Here is a 14,306-nt window from a genome sequence, read left to right as displayed (position 1 = left end):
AGAGCAGCAGTTGTTGGAGAAGAAACAAAAAGAATCTTGGAACGAATTTACTAAAATAACTTTTGCTTATTTGTTTTGTCAGTTATATATAGTATTGTTGACTGCAATTGTTGTTTTTTTTACCCAAATCAGTTTGGCTTTCAAAAAATCTTTCAACTGGGCATGCAATTATTAAAATAGTAAATCAAGTAACTAATGTTTTTAAAATAATATGTTTACTTTAGGAGTATTTCTTGATTTATCTAAAGCATTTAATACTGTGGATCACTGCATTCTCTTAGATAAGTTAAGACATTACGGAATAAATAATAAAACCTATTATTGGATTAAAAGCTATCTTACCAACAGAAAAAAATATGTACATAATGCCTTATCAGGAGTATTAAATGTCTTATGTGGAGTCCTGCAACGATCGATTCTTTGTCCACTCCTTTTTCTAACATGTATAAATGATTTCTGTAATGCGTCCTTAAAACTGAATTCAGTCATGTTTGCAGATAACACGAATCTATTTCTCACCAACAATGATATCAAAAAATTATATGCGGATATGAATATAGAACTAGATAAAGCAAACAACTGGTTTAAGGCAAACAAACTCTCGCTTAATGCTGAGAAAACAAAGTATATACTATTTCATAAAAAAACACAAGAGGAAAATCTTCCTCTCAAGTTGCCTAACCTATTCCTAAATGATAAACTAATTAAAAAGCAATCCAATATAAGATTCTTAGGAATTATTGTTGATGAAAAGTTATCCTGGCTTCCTAGTTATCCTAATATACATCCAGTCAAAAATCACCAAAATCAAAGGTTTGATGTATCGAGTTCGCTCTTATGTCGATACACAAAGTCTTAAATAATTCTACTTTGGGCAAATTCATAGCTTCATCAATTATGCAAACATTTTATGGGCAAGTACTCAAACATCAAAGCTTAAAAAACCGTATAGTTTACAAAAACATGCTTGCAGAATCTTTTATTATAAGGATAGGCGTGAACACGCCATTAATGAAAGATATGAAAATGATGAATGTGTTTGAAATGTCTATCAGTATTTAATTTTCATGTATTGTTGCAATTACAATATCTCTCCTATAAGCTTTAATAACAAGTTTAAATTAAATAAAAATTAAAATTACAATCTTAGAGCAAATATGTTAAACACATAAAAACTGCCTCGGATAATAAATAAATATTCAGAATATAGTGAATTAGCATTTTATTACGGTATTTATTACGATATTTAATTGAAATTTTATTACGTATATTTTTTACGAAATTTTAATACGTATTATATATAAATTTTATTACGTATTATATTACGATATTTTATTGAAATTTTGTTAAAGGGGCTCTATGAAAAGATTGCGATGACGATTTGTCATCTTCATCTTCTTTGAGCCCCTATCTGTTTTATTTTAGTAAGGAAGTTACTAACCTGTAGTTGTATTAAGTTTTGAGAAACATTTTAATACTTTATCACAAATTATACAAATGTAAATATAATTGAATAGCTGAAGTGTTCCGAAATGATTGATTGAAGGTACGTATGGTATTACAATTTAAATTATGGTTTGCCAGTTTGGAGTAGGTTTTTCATTTGTCACATCTTTAAAAAATATAACATGCTAAGTGAACAAAACTATAAGTATACTACACCATGCGTTTCGATCTGTTTAGGCTGCCTATGTGTTGCAATACTTTTGTTTTACCAATAAATAAAATTTATTGAAGAAAGGCACAATGATGATGACTAAGCTTTAGTCAAAGGTGTATAATAAAATAATGATTATAACTTTCAGACTTGTTTATATAAAATGCTTTTGAAATTTACTTAAAGTATGACTTACACTATTAGAATGAATAATACTACCCGACAAGCACATAAAAGTTGAGATGACGTTGAAAAAACGTAGAAATTTCAGGTTGAAAAATCGTAGATATTTGATTAAAATGAAAACCCAAATCTACTTTAAAACTAAAAGTTTGATCAACGTTGAAAAAAAATTAAAAATCAACGTTAGATTAACGTTGAGTTAGCGTTGATTCAACAAACTTATATGCGAGTTTATTAACCTTAAAAATACACTTTTTTGCGCCGCGACTCTTTTAACTCGCAAAACATTAATTTTTATACAATATAGAGTTGTTTTGAGTAAAATATTACTAAGAAACAATAACTGTCATAAACTTATGATAGCTGTCATAGTACAATATCTTATCTTATTCTACTATAACTCCATATCTGATTCTCAGTTGTTACAGCTTCCATTTATTATTATTATTATTATCGTTATTATTATTGTTATTATTGTTATTATTATTATTTACTAATGCTTTATCTTATTTTGTTTTATTTTCTCTTCCGTCTTTTTGTATTAGTTTTCTATGTTCTATTCTTTTTTTATAATTTTTTATATGTACTAATTACTACTTTGTTTTTTTTAGGTGTCACTCCTCTGACTAGTTTTTAACTAAATGAGTGACACTTAACCATGTTTTTTTGTTAAAACTAACTATATTGATAAATGTATTTTCTTGTTGCTTCAGCATTTTTTCTGTCTTTATCTTTAATTTCATAAAAATTTCTGTTATTAAATTTTAAACTTCAATAAAAAAATATTTTATCAGCTTATTGTCCTTCACGTTTAGTATATGTGTGTGTGAAGGAAGAAGGGGGGGGGGGAGAGAAGGGGTTGTGATGAAGTTAAAGTGCTTTTTCGTTCCCAGCCTCCAATCATCGCAATTTTTTGCAAAGCATTATTATTTGGCATAAGTATAAACATAAAGATGTTTGGAGTTTACTCCATGTCTGAAAGTCAGCTTTCTCAAACACCAAAAAATCCTGGATCCGTCACTGTTTGACATATCTAAAATGAATTGTATGAAGTTATTTACGTGGCATTACAAAAAGCCAATAACAAAATTATTGACGGCAAATCATCAATAAACGTTTAATGGTAATCTATTTTTATCCAAACAATTTTTTACAATATTTTGTTAGTTATTTTTGATGAAAAGTCCTTATTCTGCATAGATGTTTAAATTTGAATCATGTATCAATTTGTCTCTGGAGTTAATACTGGTTTGCCACTATCTTTTTACGTCTTTTCTCACAACACGTCTAGATCATACTGACTTGTTAATTTCCTACTATCCTTTTGCCACTCTAAAGCTTTTCTTGCTATTCCATATGTCTTTGACTGCAATTTTTTTAGCCTTTCCTCGTAGATTTGATTTATAATTTCTTTGCATTTTGATATGTAATGTTGAAAAATATGTAGAAAAAAATCTTCTATTAAATACTTTAATTTTTTTACTTACTTAGAAATAATAACTACGATAAATACTAGTTGTATTTAGTGTTGTTACGACTATTAAATAATTCTACTGTCGACTAAATCGACTAATGTATTTTCTAAAGTTAACAAAAATCGACTAATACATTTTAAAAATCGACTAAGTCAACTAAAAGTCGATTCAGTTGAAATATGGAAATAATTTATTTTTTGAGACAAATTATCATAAAAATAAAGTAAATTATTTTCGCTTTTTATTTTTTAACATCATATCATCTAAAAGTTAATGGAGCAAAACAATATGAGAGAACGGCTTCCCCGAAACAGTTTAAAGCGGTCTTGTATGAAGTATTTATGAAAATCAAAAGCATCGAGTAAACAGAAGAAAAAAAAATTAATGAAATACATAACCGATTGTTTAAATAGGTAGAATTGTTTTCCTTTTTTTATATAGATATTAAGGTGCTCCCAGAAGTCCTTACGGTCTAATTACAGAGCATCGGTAAGAGCCATTTACTTATGTATACTGCCACCGGCAAATAATAAAATATTTTTTAGCAAGTTCTGTTAGGATAATATTTTACGTATGCTGACCAACATTTGTAAGGGTTTGCTGTCCAACTTAAGCGAGCAGTTTCTTGTAAAAACTAATATCATTTGCAATTGGAATTATTCTTTCTCACATCTTCATAGTGCGCATTTTTTTGTAGAGATTAGTTTGATCGTTTTTATTTACATTTCTTTTCAAAAAACAATGTGAGCTGCTACACAGCCAAGTCATAAATTAACAAAAACACAGCGTAGAATTTTTTGCCAAAATACCCACAACATTGTAGGAATTTTGGCAAAAAAAAGTTAATTCAAAAATCCTTCTTAAAGGAAATCAATCATTTAAATTTTTTTTCGTTTTGAAACTTTTATAATCTTATTAAGTTGCATTTGGTGTTGACATTTAAATATAGAATTACATTTAACGTTAACTCATAAAACGGGTGTTTTATTTAGGCTTAAAGCTTTTAAATTAAAAAAAATAAAAGCTATGAATATTTCTTTAAATATAAATTTAAATTAAATTTAAATTTAAGATTACCACCCTCATAGACAATATTTTAACAACAGATGTATATGACAATGACATGCAAAAAGACATTATAAAATCAGATATACCAGACCATTTTCCTATTTTTCTAACAACTAACATAATTTCAACTTCTAACACTAATAAAAGTCTAAAAAAATTAGTGTTAGAAGTTGAAATTATGTTAATTGTTAGAAAAATGGTAAAATGGTCTGATATATCTGATTTTATAATGCCTTTTTGCATGTCATCCAATTTAACAATGATAATTATCATTGTTAAATTGGAAGCATATAAATGTTAATGAAGGCATAAATGTAATCTATAATAAGTTTTTAATGCATTCTTCTCGGTGTACGATGCAAATTTTCCCGTCTCCGAAATAACCCTAAAACCAAAAACCTCAATTAGTTCTCGAATTACCAGAGGTCTTAAAAAATCTTCAAAAATTAATCAAAAATTGTATATAAAATATCCAAAAACAAAATCTTACGCCAATTTACACATATATAAAAGCTGCAAAACTCTATTTAAAAAAATTCGTAGAAACCTGAAAAAAATTATTACTCTAAAATCATTACTAAATATAAAAATGACTCAAAACAAATATGGAAAATATTGAAAGAAATAACGGGGAAACAGAAAACCCGGCCAAATTTCCTTCCGAATAAGATAAAAAAAAACAATGCGTGTGTATGTAAACCAAATGAAATGCGAAAGAATTTAATAAATACTCTACTGAGATCGGAAGTAGGCAGGCTGATAGGATTTCTTCACAATTATTTACTTTAATGATTTTTTGACAACTTCAAAAAATTTACTTTCTTCCCATGACTTTTTCCTAGATTTATCAGTTGAAGAGTTTGAAAGAGCCTTTAAATCTTTAAAAAGAAACTAAGCAATCAGTGCGGATAGAATAAACGGAAACATAATTATAGATTGCTATGAAAGCTTGAAAGATATTCTATTTGAAGTTTTCAAAGCATATATACAACAAGGGGTTTCCCTGATCTATTGAAAATTGCCAAAGTTATCCCGATTTATAAAGACGGAGAAAAGTCAAACGTCAATAATTATCGCCCTTTTTCTATTCTTCCTACGTTTTCAAAAATAATAGAAAAAATCATCTTTGAAAAGACATACAACTACCTGATTTTAAATAATTTACTATATAAAAATCAATTTGGATTTAAAAAAATTAGTTCTACTAAACAAGCCATTATTTAGTTTACACGCGAAGTCTCGAATTCTTTTGCTCAATCACAATATACACTTGGTGTTTTTTCGATTTATCAAAGGCTTTTGATACAGTCAATCATGAAATCTTACTTAAAAAACTTGAGTTCTACGGAATAACTGGTAAATTGATCAAATGCTTTAAAAGCTACTTGTCAAATAGAAAGCAATTCGTCTACTACGGAGGAAAACTGCTTTTCGATTAATGATAACGTCTTATCATTAATTGTACAGCGCGTTCGAATTTTAAATGTTTTATCATGAAATAACACTATTTTATGATATAACATTATTTAATCGTTGCTTCAAAGTATATATATATATATATATATATATATATATATATATATATATATATATATATATATATATATATATATATATATATATATATATATATATATATATATATATATATATATATATATATATATATATATATATCTTGAACGCCGTAGTAGCATAAAATAAGTAATTATTTTTAAAAACAACATATAGCATAAAATAAGTAATAATTTATTTACATTTTCCAAAGATTATTTTATAATAAAAAAAACTCTGAAATTAGTCTTTACAGAGAAATATTAACGGATAAAAATTATACATAATAAACTAATATATTTATGACAAAATAACTCGGTGAATAACCAATCAAAATAACCAAATGTCAAAAAAATAATAATAAACTGATAGTAAAATTAAATAGATAAGTTTATAGCATAATGTGAAGTTTGTTTATTAATAACCAACTGGAAAACAATGATTCAAAACCTCAACTTAAAACTGAACTTTCCCATTTCGCTAACAATTACGTATACAAATACACTCCATCTGAAAATTGTCTGAGAAAACAAAAAATATTAAAATGACTTTTGAATAATGACAACATTGTTATTACAAAACCAGACAAAGTAAATGGTAAAGTTCCTCCTAATAAAGTTGATTATATAAATTCATTACATAATATTATAAGTAATAAGACTAAGTTTAAAGAATTAAAAGAGGATATAACTATAAAAAGAGAAATATCTTTATAAGGGTATCTTAGAAAACTTTATAAGCTTAAATGTTTTGAAAAAGATATTTACACGAAAATCTATCCTGTAGATCATTACCTGCAAGAATTTACGTGTTACCAAAGATGTACAAAGTTAGTTAAGATTTCTTCCAACATTTTTTTTTTTTTAATATCTTCGCTTCTAATAAAGCTGCAAGCAATCTCTAATTAGAGTTGGGAGTTACTGGAAGAGAAAAGACGAAGATTGTAGAGCAAGTTAACAATTGACAGACGACTTAAATGATTGCAAATTATATGAACTAAAAAAGCAAGATGAAGAAAGTGACACCCAAAGAACTGATGTTCGAGGAAAAAAACTAGACGATTAAGAGTTTTTGCAGCACTTAGGAACAGTCACAGTAAAAGGATGAGACTTAATTGAAAAAAATTTTCAAATAATAACTACATTGTCCCTTAATATAATTCAAAACAAATTACATATTCAATTCAATATCGTGGACCCTATTTGTGGAAAAAGTTTCCTAATATTGCAAATACGGAAAAAGTTAGTATACATCAGTTTAAAAAAGAATCGAAACAGGTGTTATTATTTATGGATTTTAATATATCCGATTTTAAATGCTTCTTTTAAACTAAAATTCAATTATATAAAATATGTATCTGAATTTATCAATTTATCAATTTTTGTTAGTTTTTTCATTATTTGAGTTATGGTGTTTCCTCAATCTTAAAAGTTATTGGTGAAATCTTAGTTTTTCAACATTTTACTTAACTATTAATGAGTTGTTATTTATTTTACTTTTAATTAAATTGGTTAAAAATATACATACATAAAACGGTTTTTTTAAATCAAGTACTCTTTTATTTTGAATTTTTTGTTCTTTATTTAAGTATTACTTTATTACAAATTGTTATAAATTTTATTTTCATATTCTTCAACAAATACTTTGTATAATATACGTATATAGTGTGGCTCTTGAAAATACGTGCTCTTTAATTAATTAATTTATTTTTTGATTTTTTTTTTTACTTTTCTTTCAGTTTTTCTTGTTTACTTGATTATTACCCTTAACATGAATATTGTTCTTGAAGTATTTCTTAAACTAATTGTTATTTATTTTTACATTTATAATTTTTAATAAATAGTTTGTAAAGAATAAATATATTATCCGGCTATTGTAAATACGTACGATTGGGGCTCGGTGATAAGACAAAATAATGTCTTCTACTTGCCCCGCCAGTTTTTTTTTTATTTATAAACCTTGTAAATTGAAAAAGTTATTAAACGGCGAAATAAATAAATAAATAAAAAATAAATAAAAATATATTTGTGCCATCTACTAAAATTCATAAAAATGAATTTTAGTGGATGGCACAAGAGACGCTAGCTCTTCAGAGCAGTGCCCATTATAGTATTTGTAGAAAAGAGAAAGATAAGCAATATTACAACGATGTAATAATGGTTGGAGGTTGGCTGCAAGAGCAGGTTCAACTATGTTTACAATACGTTTTTGCACCTTGTCTAAAAGAGAAAGGGCATCATTAGAAGATCCACCCCAGATATAGCAACAGAATCCCATACAAGGTTGGAATTGAGATTTATAGAGATAGAGAATAGAATCGGGAGTAAAAAAGTGTTGAGCTCGATACAGAGATGCAACTTTAGCGGATGCTAATTTTGCAACAGATTTGATATATGGTTTCCAAGAAAGATAAGAAGTAAGAGTTAATCCTAGAAGATGAAGGGTAAATGACTCATTAAGTACATTACCGTTCATAAATAAAGGAAAATCTAAATTATTGCGATAACGATTGGCTGAAAAAAATCGAGTTTTATCTGAATTAAAGTTCACCAGCCACTGAGAGCCCCATGCTTTAGCAAAAATGAGATCCTTTTCAAGCTCAAATGCCCCTTCCAAGCAATCAGAGAGTGTTGGCTTCTTATTATGACACGAATAAATAGTAGTATCATCAGCGAACAATGCCACCTTAGATGTGAGAATATCTGGAAGATCGTTAATTTAAATTAAAAAAAAGTATAGGGCCAAGGGTAGAACCTTGAGGAACCCCTAAAGTTACAGAATAAGAAGAAGAGTGCTGTTCATTGATGACAATTTTTATACAATAGTTGGAAAGGAAGGATTCAATAATCTTAAAGATTTTACCAGATATACCATAAGAATAAAGTTTATGGAGAAGACCAGCATGCCAAACTGTCTCAAAAGCTTTAGAAATGTCAAGAGCAATTAGATCGCTCTCCAGAGTTTTTGAAAATAGAGATAACAGATGCCGCTTTCCAGCAGGCTGGAAAACAAGACTCTGATAAGCACTTGTTGAATAGTTTTGAAAGTATAGACGACAGCTTCGAAGAACACTTCTGCAAGACTATAACAGGTATGTTGTCCGGGCCACAAGTTGCAGAAGAGTCTAGGCAGGAAATCACTTTAGATACAGAAGCTGGAGTGATAAGAATGTCAAGCAATGGATCAACCTGTTTGACGGCTATATCAAGTAGAACGCAATTAGTGGGATCAAGAGATAATATTGAATAAAAGTTCTTAGCAAACAATTCAGCTTTGTCTTTAGCAAAGGTGACAAAGTCCGAACCATACAAGAGAGGTGGAATTACAAATTTTCTCTTATTATTGATACTAATAAAGATTCTCCAGAAGTTAATATTTCTCGGTAAAGACTTCTATTTTTTAATATTTATTTCAGAGTTTTTTTATTATAAAATAATCTTTTGAAAATGTAGATTATATATATATATATATATATATATATATATATATATATATATATATATATATATATATATATATATATATATATATTTATATATATATATATATATATATATATATATATATATATATATACATATATATATATATATATATATATATATATATATATATATATATATATATATATATATATATATATATATATATATATATTATATATATATACATATATATATATATATATATATATATATATATATATATATATATATATATATATATATATATATATATTTATGTATATATATAATATGTATGTATTTATATAATATATGTATATATTTATATAAAAATCTAAAATCAAATCTTACACTTGTGATTTTTTTTTTACAAAACTTGTACTTATAGTTTTGTTTTTGTACTTATATTTAGTGATTATTTTGGAAAGTTAAAAAGTATTATTCAAGCATATTGTTTATATTTATATAGTTATATTTTTGTTTTATAAAACAGTAATAAGAAGTTTTATAATTAAAACAAAATAATCACAAAAAAACAATCACAAATCAAAATAATCACATTGTTATTATTTTTGTTACAGTTTTGGTTCACGATTAAGTTGATAGAATCTTTTTTATATCCTTTTGCTCCTAATCCTTTGTTATTAGTTAGAGTATTCTTTATAATCATATGGTGACTTTGAATTAATATTGACTATATTAGTTCAATGTCACCATATGGTTTACTATATAAAATAACAAGAAAATTTTTTTGATCTTCTTAGAAATCTTTAATAGGCTAAGGGGTGGAGTGGAACAATAATATCCTAGGTCTAACTAGCAGGCTGGGAAGGCTATTGAAGGCCTGAAATCAAAGCTGTATACTTATGTCTCGAATAGCTTTTTTCTTTTTGCTGACTACACATCTCCCATTTCCTCCTCTGGATAATCTATATCCAGAAATAAGATACCCTGAATCAGATCGAATATCCTAGCATATTTGATACCAGCTCTGACCATATGTGCATCATTGCAATCATTTTTTAAATTGTTGTTTTTTAGTTATTTAGGTCCTTTCAGAAGTTCTAGCAATCTTACACCAGAGCACTAAGGAACAAAAATTAACCAGGTAGTTCAAACCTCATTTCTTACCAATGGATTGGAAGGTCATGAGGCATGAACCTTCTTGTTAAATTCTATGCAAATTATCTTAAATTCAATCCAAATGTAGGTTTTTACGTAATGGTAGAAAAGACTTTAATCCTAATACACTAAATAGTTTACAGTCATTTATTTGTATGGAGAACTTAAATCATTATTATTACTCATTTTATTTTTTTTTACAACTTATTAGAAAAAATATCAAATGATAAGAAAAATATATATTTTGGTTCTCTCATGTCTACTATCCTAGTCAGAGAAGCATTTTTTCCTACCTAGTAGAAGGTAAAAAAAGTTCGCTAAAATTCGCGAACTTTTTATACTTTGCTAATTTTTTTTTTTTTTTTTACTCATTTAGATAATTTTTTTATTTTTTTTTATCATAAAGCTTTATTTAGGCATTCTTTCATCTTTTTCAAAAGTAAAAAGCTTATAATATTGAATATAGCCTTTGCCAAACTAGTAGTTAAAATATTAGGTGAAAATATAAATTTTCCGATAAATAATGTTTTTGAAAATAATATATCTCAAAAGTTCTGCAGAGTTCTACCCTGAAATGACTTTTTTATCCTAGAGGATGTTATCATGGATAACTAAAAAAAAACATCAATTGCCCCAAATTGCCCGAAATGGATTTATGGGCATAAGTATAAAAGATAAAAATCTGTGTCAAATATTTTTCCCCCCCCCCCACAATGAGGGGGTTGTAAATTGTACGTGGTCATTACTTCTGAACGCCAAAAAATTATTTTATGAAATTTGAATTCTATTGATAAAATTAAATTTTATTTTAAGTTTTAAAAAAAATTATGTTTAAAATACTGTCCCCCCTCTCAAAGGGTTGGAGGGGGCCGTTATTTGGGTTCTTCGTGTTCCCAAGAAGTTGGAATTAATAATCCCAACTTGTGCTCTGTGGTTGAGAAAGAAGTGAAGATTAATATGAGTGTTCATAACTTTAAAGATTTAAAAGGGAAGATTAAAACATTTCTTGCAAAGCTCAATATCAAATATGAAAAGCACGAAAGAACCTTTTCTCGACTTAAAGGTACGCGAGAAAGAATGGCTGGCGTTTGAACTGTACCCAAGACCAGGAAGACTAGCTACACCATGGAGTGATAGTTCGGAGAGAATTAAAAGGAGAAAGGTATCCAGGTATATTAAAATCTATATGCTACGTTTTTGATTGCTAATTCTATTTAGATGAGTACATTTTTCTAGAAATATAAAATATTTTTTTAGTTTGGTGAGCATTGTACCAAAGAACTTGCCTGTGCTGCAGCGTTGAGGGCTAAATCAAGTCCAAGAAAGACCGACTTTTCAAAAGTTATTAAACATTCTGTTAAAAATCCAGCTATAGCCAGGAAAATTATTGAAAATACAAAAACGAATCTAATAATGATGAAAGCAGAAGAGGCTCTTGCATTAAAGATAGTTTGCGATCTCAGTGATTCACAATGTTAAGTTATTGGAAACTCTTCACTGAAACAGAATGCAGAGATATACCTTTCAGTCAAAGTAATATTTGATGCAAAATCCAAATGTTATCTAGAATGTTTGGAAATTTTAGAAACATTTGCCAAATGTTATGTTCAGTCAATGGTGAACCACACTTTATCAAGGATTATAAAGATACCTAATACAGAGTGTCTAGATGAATCGGAAACAACTGGAAAATTCTATATGAAGGCTGGAATGGATGAAGCCTCATCTCAAAGTGTATACAATCAAAGGTTTGATGACACAGATCTTTCAACACGAGTTGAAAACAAAAAATCCTTGTTCCAAACTGCAATTGTTCCGTTGAAACTGGAAATAGGGGCCATCACTGTATGGTCAAACCCAATGCCTTCAAGCCCCCACTTTTGCAGACCTCTTCACCTGCAATACCAAAAAGAAACAAAAGAGTCAACAAGAGCTGAAGAATTAGATGTTAGGAAGCAAATAGAAAATCTTCAAGATTTTGAACTTGAAATCCCTTTCTCTAACAAGAAAGCAAAAATAAAAATAAAAATTGAGATGACCATGTTGGAAGGCAAGACAGTGAATGCTATAACAGATACAAACTCAAATGAATCTTGCAATGTTTGTTATGCCAAGCTTATTGAAATGAACAAGCTGGATATAATTAGAGAAAAAGTTTGCAATAAGCAAGCTATAGCTTTAGGATTATCCCCACTGCACTGTTAGATACGAATATTTGAATTCATTCTACACTTGGGATATAAAATGGATATTAAAATATACCAGTCCCGATCTCTAGAAGATAAATTATCTATGAAATCTCAAAAAAAAGAAATCAAAAGAAAGTTTAGAGAGGTGTTAAGTTTAGTGGTTGATACTCCTAAGCAAGGATTTAGAAATACTAATACAGGAAACACTGCAAGGAGGGCATTTCTAACAGCAGAATATTTCTCTGAAATAACAGGAGTTAGTTTGGACATCAATTTTTAGACTAAGAAACATATTGAATGCCGTTTGCAGTGGATTCCACCTGAACTTGGATGCTTTTAAAGCATACTGTTATAAAACTTTAGAGCTGATAATGGAAACCTATCCTTGGTAGATTATGCCACCTACACTTCATAAGGTTCTGGAACATGGATTTTTAATTGCTGAGCCTTTGGATCTTCCCATTGGAGCGTATTCGGAGGAGGCTAAGGAAGCACAAAATTAAGCCATACGAAATGCAAGACTCAATCTCACATGCAAAATATCTAGAATTAATGTGATGCAAAACCAATTTCATTATTTACTAATAAGAAGCGAACCTGTCATCTCTTCGATTGCTTTCCGGAACCTCAAGATATTTTCTGGTTCTAACCTTGATCCTGACGTACAGGACCTCCTAAGAGGAGATAAATAGTTATTTTTTTTCTTAATAAATGTTATCTTTTAAAATTTAATCTTTTTCATGTAAAAATTCACTTATTAGTATATATAATCAGGGATTAAATATTAATGCTTAATAAATAAGATAAATATTTTTTTCACTTAGAAAATATTTTTAGAATAATTTCTAGAATCTAAAAATTAAAAAAAATTGTATTTAAATTCCAAGGAAGGAGGGGGAGGGAAAATGCGGAAGGGGAGAGGTCTACAACTTGAAAAGTTTTTAATTACCCATTTTTTAAGTTTGTTTTTAAATTGGAACAATAGTTTAATAAAAACGTTTATTACTTAACAAATTTTTTTTTGTAAAGTAATAAAAGTTTTGGCCGCTTTTTGACCATTTCGCTTCACTGTGCGGTGATAATCTGCTTGTTTACTCGAATTTTTTTGATCTGTTCTTGCGTACCGTAACTTTGGGTAACTTTGCGCAAAAAGTTGAAATTTTTTGCTTTGTGTTTCTAAAAATTGGCTTAAAACATCTCTAATATTTATAAAAACTTGCCAAAAATTTTCTTTGGACTATTCAAAAACTGTTATTATTAGAATTTATTTTTTTAACCATTTAAGAAGGATTTTTTATGGGTGTCTAAATTATGTTTTAAGTTAACCGGGGTTTTGGATAACTTTGCACAGCCTTGTAAAATTTGAAAAAAACTTTACCGTTTATATGAATTTTGCTATTTAAACTCTTTTTATTATACTGTTTAAAGAAAACTTTAACAAGAGTTTAATGACGAATAAAAATAAAAATAAAAAAAAATCAGATTTACCATTGTTTTGGTTAATAAAAAGTTTAACATGATAAAAGAAACATTGCCACATTAAAAACTAAAAACACAATATTTCTTTTAATGTAGGCAATTGTATATCTTTAAA

The sequence above is a fragment of the Hydra vulgaris genome, chromosome 13, assembly GCF_038396675.1.
Source record: "Hydra vulgaris chromosome 13, alternate assembly HydraT2T_AEP".
NCBI classification, from domain to species: domain Eukaryota; kingdom Metazoa; phylum Cnidaria; class Hydrozoa; order Anthoathecata; family Hydridae; genus Hydra; species Hydra vulgaris.
The sequence above is the reverse complement of the archived record's forward strand: the minus strand, read 5'-3'. Positions refer to the sequence as shown.